General features: G+C 45.4%; 1 pseudogene; it reads left to right on the forward strand.

Moving 5' to 3' along the window:
* The first annotated feature begins 13496 nt into the window (after window positions 1–13496).
* Window positions 13497–13676, forward strand: LOC142589131 (U2 spliceosomal RNA; annotated as a pseudogene).
* Window positions 13677–14025: the final 349 nt, after the last annotated feature.

Consider the following 14025-nt stretch of genomic DNA (forward strand, 5'->3'; position numbering starts at 1 on the left):
CCCCTCACAAATTAAACTGGCCCCCCAAAAGAGTTCAACTTCGACCATCCCCAAATTTGGGTTTGCGCACCAAAAATTTCAAGTTGGCTCTCTCGTACTTAGAGGTGCGCCTAAACTTTTATACGGAGCATTGTGTATGTGCATGGAGATTCTTTTTTTTTATTTTTTGCTTCATATTGTTCCTTATGGCTTAAAATCTTCGAATCATCTACATGTACACTATCATAAGATTTTATTCATTTATATAGACAACCCAAGTTCATTTCTACCACCCAATTTACCGGCGCCGGTAGGTTCCGTATGAAGTCCAAGGGCGACTAAATCGTCCCCGCGCGCTGCATGCTGTATTTGCGAGTGAAAGCGTGCCAAGGTGAGCTTCGTATGCGTAGTGCTTTTGACATTTCGTTTGCATTGGAGCGAGAGATGCACGATGGTCAATTCTATTGCTACTCCTGTCGCGATTCCTCACTCCAGCTTTCCGACAGCGAGTTTCCGCGCTCATAGAGCGAGATATGTATTTGTTTACCTGGGCGCGCACGACACCGTGCTAATTAATTTAGAAAAAACGCATTGGCGGACAGGTCGCTTTGAAACCATTCTTTAATATGTGCGCTTGACTGACTCAGAATGTAGAAAAAGGCACACAGAGACAGGGCGGTCTCTGTGTGTGTCTTTCTTTCTGCGTCATCGTTCTCTCGCGCTGAAAATTATATCATGGCTAGTTAGTAAGGAAACGTTTACCAGTGCATATGGCCGATAAAACTACTATCCTTATTTCGTATAGCTATCTAATAATTTGCTATTACAATTAGTGCTTCGCGTTTCGCGCGAGACTGCGAGCTTTATTTGCTAGATACAAGGCCTTACAGCTTTCGCTTGCTGTGGATTCTCGCTGGTTGAAATAAAGCTAGATATTGCTCTCACAGGTTATCTGCTGGGTATATGAAGGGCTGCAAATACATTTATCTATCATTCTTCATTTCAAGAAGATGCATTCGATAGCAAGAATCTGCGCTCGACGTCAACGAACTCTATTTTACGTGGACGTTTTTCACTTTCTTTCCACATACGTCCCTATAGGATAATGTCGTCATTCTTTACGTTGGAAAACTTCCCGAGGAACTCAACGAGAATGCCATGTAGCATTTTCTGACGCGAAGCTCCAGAATTCCTAGAACGAATTTGCAAGCCGTGATACCTGTACACTTCGAAACCCGTCACCAGAGCAATATGCTGCTTGTAGTATTCTTGAACGGGCACCGGCCAGTATCTTTTACAGATTGTTCAGAGAGAAAAAAAATGGATGCTCCAGTTTCATAGATGATCTCGTTTATTAAGGGCACGGGAATGGAAACAAATCAGAGTCTCCGTAGATCTGGCAAGTGAAGGAAAATGTCAACAACATCATTTGACACGCATATTGCTTATTATATTTGATATCGATGTGTTCAGGTAGACTTGGTGGTAAAATCGAATTTTAGATATTAAAATAGTGTCAGTTACAGGAACTATAGCGCTTAAGTGAGGCGGACAAGAACGAACGACACCATTACAATCTCTAAATCGACTAGTGCGACCGCAGCAAGGATAGAGCCGTGACTACAGACGGGGCATACGAATGGAAATCGCTCTGGTTCCGCATGTCTTCAGCTACCGCCAGATTTCAGCGAATGATAGATTTTGTTCTCGAAGAGCTGAAATGGCAAACGTGACTGATCCCTTTGAAGGACGTTCTAGCGTTGTAAAACGCATTTGTGAACATCTGGAATAGTGGCAGAGCGTCCTAGAAGCTACGTAAAAGGTCAGCGTCACCATCGAGCTTGAAACGTCATTTCATCCTCCAGGAACTCAAATTTCATGGACACGTGCTCAGCGCTCAGGGACTTCGGCAGGAGCCTGACAAACTGTTTACGATCACTAAGTTCTTTCCTCCTAAAGACAAGAAGACAACATGCTCGGCATGTCACCAACACCTTTACTCTCGGTGACTATGTTTTGTTGTCAACACCTGTTCCCAAAAAGGGATTGTACCGCAAGTTTATCGCCACATAAACTGAACCACTCGTTTACTCAGTCGCTTGAGTGACGTGAGATTATGTCGTCGCCAAGGTGACATAAAATAATATGCTTTGACATGGGACCAAAGTCGTCTGTGTGGCCAAATTCATGCACTACCATAAAAGCTCCCTATAGGTTGCTCAGCGAGCTTCGTCCGCCCCAGCGAAAAGCTCGCAGCACGGCGCGACTGAGGCAGAAAAAGAAGTAGGGTGTGCGCGCTTTCGCTTAGCTCTACTCCGCGCCGGCTGGTTCTTCCATGTGGCTTCACCCCGGACCTCGTTTCCTTCTGTAAATAAACATTATTCCCAAAAATATAACTGCCTGGCTACTTCCTTGTGACAGTGACGTCATGAACAAGATCGGGGAAAAAATGCACGTTCACGTCGAATCATATTAGAATATTTCACCAGTACAGTCGTCAACACATGGCTTGTGTTTTTAGTCAGGTGTCTTGCTCTCTGTACGCCCAACAGAATGGCTACAATGGGCTGTTTTAGTGACAGGGTCCTGTGATTTAGGCTGAATTCTTTATATAGAGAGCACCGTTGTGAAGTCATACCGTACCTCACGCCAGTACACCGCGCCTACCGGAGAATGCAGTGATTGGCCCCTTATTTTAAGCCTTTACCAGCGAGAACAACGACAACATTGGAAGGGAATGATGCTACATTCGAGATTACCACAACTAACCTTGCGACGGCTTTGCTGGTGCCTCCTCATTACACGCTGCAGAAACTGCGCGTGCCAAGTCCCTTCAATGGCGGCCTTATTGAAGACGTGGAAGATTGGCTGGCTGGCTTCAAGTACGTAGTGGAGTTCAGTGAATGTAACAACTTACCCAAGCTCTGAAACGACTGCCTCGGCCTTTTGGACGGTGCTCGCACGTGGTTGCAGAACCACGAAGGTGTATTTTCATCATGGCATGAGTGATGTCGCTTCCTCTTCGACACCTAGGCCAGCTCCGATCGCCGCGAACGAGCAGAATGGGCTCTCCAGTATCGCATTCAAAAACCTAATGAGAGCGTGGGTATGTGCAAGTATAACATCGTTCATCTCTTCAGGTAAGCTGACCCTACCATGTCGGAAGACAAGAAGCTGCGTCTCTTGACGCAATGCGTGAAAGAGCAGCTTTTTGGTGAACAAGGTCGTAGTGCACCCAAAACATTTGAGGAGTTCTTAACTGAAACCGTCACCATAGATAAGACCCTGCACCAGCGGTCGGCCCTGTACGATAGGCAAGTGAATTTCGCCTCAGCTACCACAGGCCTAGGATTTCTCGCGACTGACGTGGAGTCACTTCGAGAGAAGATTCGATCGGTATTCCGGGACCAGGTACGACAGCTGCATCAGGTGTAGCAGCCTTCAGCGCGCTTCGTAGATAGCGTCGTGTGCAACACTGTTCAGCATGCACTGGGCACACGACGTTCACAATCAGCACTTCCGGCCGCTCCACCACTTCAGGTGTTCACGACTTCCAATGAACCTCGAAGCACAATTTACGCTGACGTTTTAAAGGGCACCGTCCCGTCAATGGCGGCACTTCCTGCCGTGAGCGAATACGAGCGTGCGACTTATGTCGACACACTCGGGCACCCTATCCATGCACCAGCGCCACTATCTGCCGGCACTCCATATGCCATGCTTAAGTCCAGTGCACGCAATTCCTTACTTTGGAGACGCTCGACCAGCCGTACGTAACTCGGACTATTGGCGCATGGCCGACTGACGACTGTTCTTTTAACAGTGTGAGGAGGTGGGTGTTGTCTACCAAGAGTGGCAGTACCGCCGACTTGGACTGCAGAGATTTTTTTTTAATTCACCCCGAACCCGTTTCCGACAACGGTCACCTGAGATTCATGATATTATCGCCCGAAAGCATGCGCCACCGTCATCGGTGCGCCAGTCGCTATGGCCGTCAGCACATCCATGCTATTCGAGAGGTACCAGTCGGATGTTTCAAGGACAGCCTCGCAGCCCTCGCTTTGGAAAATAATATCGGCGACCTTTCGAGGCGAGGTCACTCGACGTGCAGAAAACCTCCCATTGATGCCACCATAGACCAACGTAGACTTCACAACACGGTAACTCGGGCTGGAGACAGCTTCTCAATGATCATACCTGTGCTGATCGGCAGTCCAAATGTTGCTGCTTCATTAGACACAGGCGCTGACTACTCGATTATGACCGGAAAAGCGGCAAGCAGTTTAAAGAAAATTGTTACGCCTTGGACAGGGACGCACTTGCGGACAGCTGGCGTTCGTGTCGTAAGCCACTCAGACCAACGCGTCTCAACTCATCTCAATGCAGCTGAGAAGTGTGTGCGCTTCTCAGAATAAACTTCAAAATTTTACGCTTCCGATCAGTCTCCCTGTTCTCCTAAATTGATCCCGTGGATAAAGCTTGCAATTGAGTTTCTGCGAAAGTATGGCACCATCATCGACCTACGCCAACGCTGTATTTCATTATCTACAAAGAAAGCGACAACACGCGACGCCTGCCGCCACACAGTCACTCTTATTGTTTCTAACGACAGCGTCAGAATACCGCCTGTGCTAGTATAATGATTGCGGTAACGTGTGAGTGCACATGTGCCGACGAAGTACTCGCAGAGTGAAACATATCCATTCTACTTTCGCTCGGACTTACCGTGGCTCATTATTGACGTTCGGGATGGCCACGCTTACGTCTTGATACCTAACTTCACATTTGAGCACTGACACCTCTTCCGTGGCGCTGCCGCCGCTTACGCTGAAGCCTTGAAAGGCATCATCGAGTATTTCACTTGCGGAGAAAGCGGCAGCGATGAAGAATATGTCGAATGTGAAGAATGTGAACATAACAACGAGCGGTCGCAGGACCATAAGAAGGCACTGCACGGAGTGTTGGCTGAATTCAAGGACTTCTTCACTCGATCGTCTAAAATCAATCATACGGCAGGCGCGCACCACGCGATAATTACTTACGACTGTGCACGTCTTATTGCCCAGCAGCCGTGAGGTGTCTCGCAGGAAGAACGCGAAGCAATTTAACAAGTCTAGGAGATCACGGACGATGTTATCATCATACCTTCAAATAGTCGGTGGCCGTCCCCGCTTGTCCTGCTAAAGAAGGACAACATTATCGGCTTCATTGTTGATTACAGAAAGCTCAGCATCCTCACAACGCAAAGTCTTCTATACGTTGCCGCGCATATATGACTCTCTCCACAGGCTATGGCGAGCGAAGTATTTTACCGCCTTGACTTGAAAAGTGAGTAATGACAGACTGAGCTAGACGAGCGCAACCTGGAGAAAACAGCCTTTGTCACTCAGCATGGACTCTACGAGTTCCGAGTTTTTCCGTTCAGGTTGTTACCTGCTACGTCAACTCTCCAACGCATGACGGACTCTGCGCTATGCGACATACACTGGCAAACCGTTCTCGCCTACCTGGATGGTGTGATCGTATTTTCAGGCAACTTAACAGACTGCGGCAAGTGCTCGAGGCAATACGATCAGCGAACGTAACCTTAAACCCTAAGAAATGCAATTTAGGTTACGAAGAATTGAAGTTCCTTGGACATGTCGTGAGCACGGAAGGCGCCCATCCCGATCCCGAGAAAATTGCCGCTGTCGCTGCTTACCCAACTCCTACCGACAAGAAAAGCGTTCGACGTTTCCTGGGACTGTGCGCACACTGCTGGTACTTTCTACGCATTCTTTTGCAAAATTGCTGAACCACTTATTTGTCAGAAAGCGGCTTTCACAGAGCTTCGACATCCCCGGCATCACCCATGTTCTTGCGCTTTTCTACGACGAAGCCGAAATAAAATTAAATAATGCCGTTTTACGTTGCAAAACCACTTTCTGATTATGGGGGAGCACGTAGTGGTGGACTTCGAAAATTGTGACCGCCTGGGTTCTTTAACGTGCGCCTAAATGTAAGTACACGGGTGTTTTCGCATTTGGCCTCCATCGAAATGCGGCCGCCGTGGCCGGGATTCGATGACGCGATCTCGTGCTCAGCGGCCCGATACCGTAGCCACTGGGCAACCAGGACGGGTGAGGAAGCCGCAATGGAAATTCATACCGACCGCAGTAAGTACGGTCGGCGTGCGGTGCTCGTACCGATGTACGAGAACGGCTAACGGGGGATAGCTTACGCCAGTGGCCGCCTATCACCAGCGGGGTCCAATTACACTACCATAAAGAAAGAGTGTCTTGCCGTCATGTGGGCTCTGGCAAAATTCCGACCATATCTCGATGGCCGGCGATTCCGGGGTCGTGAGGGAACATCCCCCCTTTATGCTGGGTGGTAATCCTATGAGACCCTTCTAGACGACTGCAACAATCGAGCGTGCGCCTGCAGGAATACTACATGACCATCTTGAAACAAGTCAGGCGGCACACACGAAGCTGCTGACACATTGCCGCGAGCGCCTTTTGAACCTGTCGATCAACGCAACGAAGATGACAGTGCTCTTCTTGGCGCCGTCAGCGAGGCAGACGTATACGTGGAAACGAGCTGGTTGTGTATTGAGACTTATCAATGAACATTTAGAAGGCAACAACGTACGTCTGTTTCGAAAAATTGCTGGGGATTGTCGTCGTTTTGTTTGCGACAGGGAATGTTTACAAGAATTCTCTTGCAAGCAACAAAACATCTTTTTTGGTCGTACCAGCAAGGTTTCATTACGATATGCTGTTCTCATGCCACGACGAGCCTGCACTTGGCCTGTTGTATTTCACTCGAATGTTTGCTAGAGTACGAAAATCATACTATTGTCCGAAAGTCGCCAGTTGTGTTAAAAGATGCGTCCAAGCCTGCCGTGAATGCCAGCAAGAGAGTAACCCTATGTGAAACCTGCGGGATTGCTGAATCCTTTTGAGGCGTATCGAAGGTCCTTCAATCAAGTCGACATATAGACCGGCTGGGCTCGTTTCCGTTGTCTACTTTGGGAACAGGTGCATCATCATCGCCACCGGATATTTACTACGGTATGCTGAAATAAAAGCTCTTCCTAAAGGCACAGCTTCTAAGGCGGCACGGGTTTTGATAAAAAACATCCAACTACGTCATGGCGCCCCAACTTCATCACAGATCGAAGGGCCGTGTTTACGACAAGGGGGCTTGAAAAAGTTTTAGCAACTGAATTACACCGCACACCTTGGCCTGCCAGAGCCAACATGGGCCTTGGCTTAAAAAGTCGAGCCTCCAGATCTTATTACAATAATTTTTTTCAATCTCACACACTCACACACACACAAACACACAAACGCGCCAGCACACACACCACCCGGCGAAAGACGGCTGCCTATCTTCACCAATGCAATGGCTTTACCGAAAGGCTTAACGAAATGACTACCGACGTGCTATCGCTACCGACGCGTTTTTCTATATTACCGCTACGCAAGAGACTACATAACTCACGTCGTTTTCTCTTGTTTAAGGTCGCAAAGCTCAAACGGTGTTAGAAGCCATGTTACCACGTGAAAATTCTGACAGACTCAATGCTGGTACTGAGCGTTCGGGCAACGTGCCGAGAATGCACGCCTACTGTCTCGAGTGGACATCAGGAAATAACAGTGTATTGACGCGCGACACTGCAACCTCCGTCACCGACATGCTTACTCCCAACTGGGGGACCAAGTGTTAGTTTAGACCTCCGTCCGATATAAAGAACTTTAGGAAAAACTTCTTAGTCGGTACTTTGGCCCTTGCAACGTACTTCGGCGAGTAAGTGACATCTATTATGTTCTTACAGAATTCACCCAGCCAGTAAGACACCGACAACCGCTGCCAGAGATCGTGCACGTCATCCAGTTAAAACCATATCACACGCAATAATAGTGATGCATTTCGGACCATTGGAATTATCCTCGGAGAAGTATCTCTGCCCGCCACCGGCTTGTTTAGCATCGAGTGGATGCATTTCTGGGACAACGGGTAATGCTACGTGGTTTTGACATTTGCTCCCTGAAGACGAGAACGTGCGCGCTTACCAGCTCGCACCTTGGTCTTTCGTCGCTGCTGCGCTGCCCCCTTCAACGACTCGGCTTTTGGGGCCCCTTTTAGAAGTTGCCTGTCAAATAAACGTGACAATACTATGCATGCCACCAGCGCCTGTATGATTGCACCACATTCAAAGGGAAATGGCGGAACACGCAGATTAGGTGATCCATTATTATATCAAATAGCCTGTTTAATTTACAACGTAGCGATACATGCTACGATTCGCCTCTAATGACTGTTGCTGTTAGCATATGACAATTTTGCACAAATTGGACGACAGTGTAAACGAGGATGCAGCCCAAAGACTCCCCCGAAATCGGCGATGTCTCAGCATGTATGCTCCGAAGGTCACCTCACGACTCCTTTAACTTTGTGCTTCCAGTAAACAAGGGCCTCGCGAAAATAAACGCTGCTGATATCTTCAAAAGGAAAGAAAGCCGATGAAGCTTGCTATCTTGCTCGGAACTTCATCCACGACAAACGGAGTACCAAAGCAATCCTTTGGTAATCAATCCAGGTCGGACGGGATGTCCAGCAAAATCCCAGATAATATGTGTGGGCATTCTCATCTGTACGCTGCTTTGGAGCCTCGAAGTAATTTTTGCGACGATACGTCGGCTCGCACAAGATGGTGCGCAGATATTTCTAAGTGAAGTGGTACTGTGGAAAGTTTTACGCTTCCGTGATCCCCGACCTGTTGTAGCACATGCAGTATGAATAAAGCAATTATCGAACCCATGACTGTATTGCACCATTATAACACTTCGCCATCCTCCAAAGTCTTGTGTTATGTTTTTGCCAAGCTTCGCTATTAGCACTGTTGAGTCAGTTAATAATCCTTATCTTACCCATCTGCACCGGACGACTGCGATGGTTGAGGAGTGATTACATGAAATCCTGAACGAAGAAATGCATAGTGTTAAGGCACACTTTCGTAGTGGCAGCCTTTATTTAACGACCGTCTCGCCAAGGTGCCACTTTTAATTCTTCATGGCAATATAGTTATCAAGATCCCAGATATTTTTGGCGGTGTTTTGTGCCACTTCGCCCAGTAATAGCATTCAGTCTGGCTCTGTACATGAACCAATAATTGTGAAAAAAAATATGTCGCCGTGTGCGCGTAAGCTGGTCTCGCATGCTAAACCGTGGCAACCATGTTGAAGACAAGTGTCCACTCTCATAATTCATATATAATAATAATAATTCATCATAATTCATATTAATCGCTGAAATTAAGGAGCTGAGTGATAAACAAGATGCTACCCATAAAGAAATAAAAAGCATGACTCAAATGTGGGGGTCATTTTGGAGGTAAAGTTTGTTCCTCATACCCCCACACTGTCCAACTTTTCTCACCATGCTACTGGTTCATTTGGCAATAAACTACTGCGAGTAGTACCAAGGTTTGACGAAGCTGAAAACTGAATCTGACGGTGCAATATGTTTTTCTTTGAAATTCCAGATAAAGATAAAGAGAGCTACTCAATTACAGAAAAAGGAAAGTTGTTGCCCTGTGGTCAGTTAAGTTACGAATCACAATTGCTAGTTCTGAGTTTGAACATGCGCACCGGCTCGGAAAATTTGCTTCAAAAAAATGTAAACCATTAATTGCTCTGTTCATGTTTTTTCAATGATAATCAGGGAATTCTCACTAGTACACACAAGTTTAAAACTACTGGGGTCTCTAGTGGAGAAGATTTTTCGGTTACTACTCCACAGGCACGTAAGAAATTGCTTCGGTTTGCCAGAGAACGGAATTGTACTTACAAAGTGAATGTCGACAATCTTCGTATCGATTAATAAAACTTACATCTACGACACTTGTTCAGATTCCGTAGTACCTCCTCGATAGCTAGTTAGAGGTTTGCACAGTGGTAAAGTGCAGCGACCATCAACTTCAGGGCACCTTCACTTTTCAGTATCATTTACTAACATCCACAGCCTGTTGCCAAAACGTGCTACTGCTTGAATCATACCTTGAAGATATCGTGTCTCACCTTCTATTGCTAACGAGGCCTGCCTTCACGGAGATGTATGTGATTCCGAGTAATATCATATTTATAATCAGTACGCTATTCATCCCCATGATCGTGACAACAGAGCCACATAGCATCAGTTCTGACATGCAGCTTCGCGGCTTTAGCGTTCATAACCTACTGCAGTTCTCAATAATATTCCACTGAAATTTGCTGGTGCTGAAAGTAAGATTATCAGAGATTATAACAAGGCATATTACGAACAAATGAACAAAGAACTTGAGGTGCTTTCCCAGAAGACGCTTCATCCATCATTCACAAACCATTCTGTTCAAGTAAATTCCAATTCTTTTAGAAATATTATGTCACTTTTATTAGATAAATGTGTGTCACTAGTTATATATTTAATGAAAAACTTAACCAATGGTTTAAGGAATCGCTTCCGTCACAAAGAAAAAAAATAATATGTGATACGCTTCCGCTAACCGGCTATCGTGTCCCTCGTCAAGCTCTAACGAGAAAGGCTGTTTAAAAATTTACTGTCTAGGAATATCTGAAGCGAAAACGAAGTATTTTTTGCCGATATGTCCTCACTTTTACACACTAACCCTAGAAGGTTTTGGAGAGCCATCACTTCTGATCGTGACAGTAATACTGTTACACTACATAACGCTGACAATGTTCCTGTCTCTGCATCTGATTGAGCATCAAATTTCAATTCGGTTTTATGCTCTGTGTTCATTAATGAAGACTGCTCCTCCGTTCTTGGTGTCTGCAACTTTGATCATCACTTCATGTCCCCTATAAATATTAGTGTTGAAGGCATTGCGAAACGAATACGTGTAAAGGTGTCTACATCGTGTGTATTGACAATTCTATTTCTAATATTGTAAAGAAACACCTCAGCTAAGTCAAGTCAGGTTTCTTTTATTCTTCAGCATGCTTTATCAACAGCACTTCTTCCTACTGAGTGGAAGATAGCCAAAGTTATTCCCATATTCCAAGAAGGAAACAGAGACTCACCTGGTAGCTAGCACCCCGTTTCGCTAACATGCATTTGTTGCAAGCTTCTCGAGCACATCATCGCCTCCCATATATCCAACCACCTTGACCCTAATAACCTTTTTTTCTTTCAAATTTAACATGTTTTCCGCAAAGGATTGTGTTGTGACACTAACGTATTCAAATTTACGTCAGATTTACATTAAAGCATGAATTATAGCAAAATTATTCTTTACTTCTTTCTCGACTATGCAAAATCCTTTGACAGAGTTGCACACTGTCGTCTAATAGCTTCATTAACTGCTTTTACGAGTGGCTCAATAACATTATCCTGGCTTCGCAATTTCTTAGGTAATCGGCAACAGTGCGTATCTGTGAATAATTTTAGCTCCTCCACATCTGTTGTAAAGACAGGTGTAACCAAGTGTGGCGTATTGGGCCCTCTTCTTTTCCTAATTTTTATCAATAATTTGCCCAGCAATATTTCCTCATGCATACAGCTGATCACGGAAGACTGCGTAATTTAAATATCGAATAAATGTCATGATGACCATCTAAATTTACACTGACTTTCAACATGTTAATGAAATGTGCGACCATTGGCAAATGACACTTAACTCATCGAAGTGATGCCACCTATCCTTCACTCGTGTGAAATCATATCCTAAGTGTCCTAGCAAAATTTGCTTGGCTGAAGTTCCACCTGACTCTAGTTACAAATATCTTGGTGTTTATTTTTGTAATAATGTTGCCTAGAGCTCTCACATTGAGAAGATATGCGCCAAAGCTAACAGAACTTTAGGGTTCTTACGTCGTCATCTGCACTTTCCCCATCTACCATCCATCAACACGCCTACCGAACTTTTGTACGCCCTCAGCTGGAATATTTTTCATCGATCTAGCTTCCTCATCAACAATAACTGATAGATAACTTGGAATCCATCAAAATAGTGCTGCCAACATTATAACTTTTAATTATAGCCGTCAGTATAGTATTACCCAAATTAAACGCGATGTTACCCTTCCTGACTTGTATTGCGGCCTCTATGTTGCCCTTCTATACATCTATCATAAAGACTATATAAATCATGGTCCAGCCTTTTGTCGCTCGAAATTCCTTCTGGAATATCTAATCAACATCCCATTCGTCTCAGTTTAAGACGCATTTTTGGCCGCGCCCATTCATTCAACAACTCTGCATTACCGCACACCATCGCACTATGGAATTTCCTTCCAAATGATATTGTTTCATTAAAACATCCTGGCAAATTTCATGAACGTTTGGAACTGCACTTGTTCGCTTGACTATGTTTTACGGCTTGTTATTGTATTCGCCTTTGTATCGTTTTTTTCAACTTTGTTTTCTATTGTATTCCATTTACTTTGTATACCTTTGTCAATATTTAGCTGTGTTCCTTTTTTGATATGTACACATTTGTTTGTTTCGCCTACTATGCAATTTTACCTTAATTATTGTCATTCTTTTGCAGCCTCGCTACGCTATTTTCTTTGGAGCCTGTAGGGTAAATTGAATAAATAAATAACAGTGATTCAGTCCCTCAGTCCCTTTATTGAACACTAACGAGAATGTGAAATAAAAGATAAATCCTCCGAAAAAAAAATATTTTTCTCCAATTGCCGCAGAGAGCTATCCACATGCCAGGTACATGTACTCTGGTGACGTAACCTTGGAAAAACCTGATTGCTAAAGCCCCTAGGCATTACTCCCAGCGTCGCCATTAGAAGAGCGCAAGCAATGCCTTACGCTTGGCGATACAGCGCGCGTCTCCCGTGCACGCGCACACATCAGCGCCCGAGTCCCCTGTCCAATAAGAAGTCACGGTGTGGCTCCTGGCCTTCGGTAGATGTGAAAAGTGTGTTCGGCGTAGCTTTGTAGGCAATGGAGAGTAAGCTGATCGGTCTCTAATTTTTCAAGTCAGCTTAGTATGTCAAGTCAAGCTTAGTATGTGGGCCTCTCAATGGCAAACTGTCCATTGCAATGTCTTAAACACCGTAGCCACATAAATGTAAGGAAAGGCAGGTCTCGTCGCTCGTCTATGATGTTGAGCCTCGGAAGATGATGATGCACTGGAGTGTCAACATTGTCATGTGTTGTTTAAAAACGCGGCACGCTACTTTTCAATAAGGAATCCCGGTAAGTGTTAAAGACAATGCTAGTGTGCGTTGGTCAACATCCCGTGGTGGAATAATGGTTATAAGGACACTCAGAAACTACAAGCGGTCACACACAATACAGGCCACACAAAACTGGTTCCCCAAAAACTCTCTATGAATCCTGGCCGTTGCTTCGGCGAAACTTTTCTTGTTTGCGGGATTGGCGCCACATGGACGGTTTGCGTTTGCTTTCCTTTCGCGATATTGGCAGGCAACCCGCTTACGGCACCGCCACCACGGGAGAACGTACTAAAAGGTAACGAGATACGCAACGAGAGCACGGTGGGAACGTAGATACGGCCGATACGGGTCATAACGTAGCATCTGTTCTTATAAGCCCACATCTGATACGGGTTGTGCTTGGACCTATGGTATTACACTAATTTTTGCTTGTTGGCGCAGTGCTTATAGCCTGCTTCACCTCAGTCGCGGCTGGGCCCGTTATTGCACTGTCTTCGGGATCGGCCCTCACAGCTCGTTGGATGCATGCAATTTTTTTCCAGAACCTTGCCTTAAACAGATTCGCTAAAAATTGAAACACTTGATTAAAGAACGGTTGCGTTGACTTTCAAATCAAGACATTTATGTCGTGTGAAAATTGGTCCGGAAGAAAATTTATTAGAAGCAATAAACTTGCCTAACATACTTTTGGCTGAAAACAAAAGCTCGAAAACTTTCTCCTGCTGCTCTCACCGCATCACTTGCTGTCTCAAACATGTATTAATTAAGACGATGCAAACGCGAACAGTGGTCCTCTTTGAAATCCTACTGGGGCACACTTTTTGGTGCCTCCTTCTCATGCTACGCTCCTGGACGACAGAGA

Source organism: Dermacentor variabilis, chromosome 7 (assembly GCF_050947875.1).
Source record: "Dermacentor variabilis isolate Ectoservices chromosome 7, ASM5094787v1, whole genome shotgun sequence".
NCBI lineage: Eukaryota > Metazoa > Arthropoda > Arachnida > Ixodida > Ixodidae > Dermacentor > Dermacentor variabilis.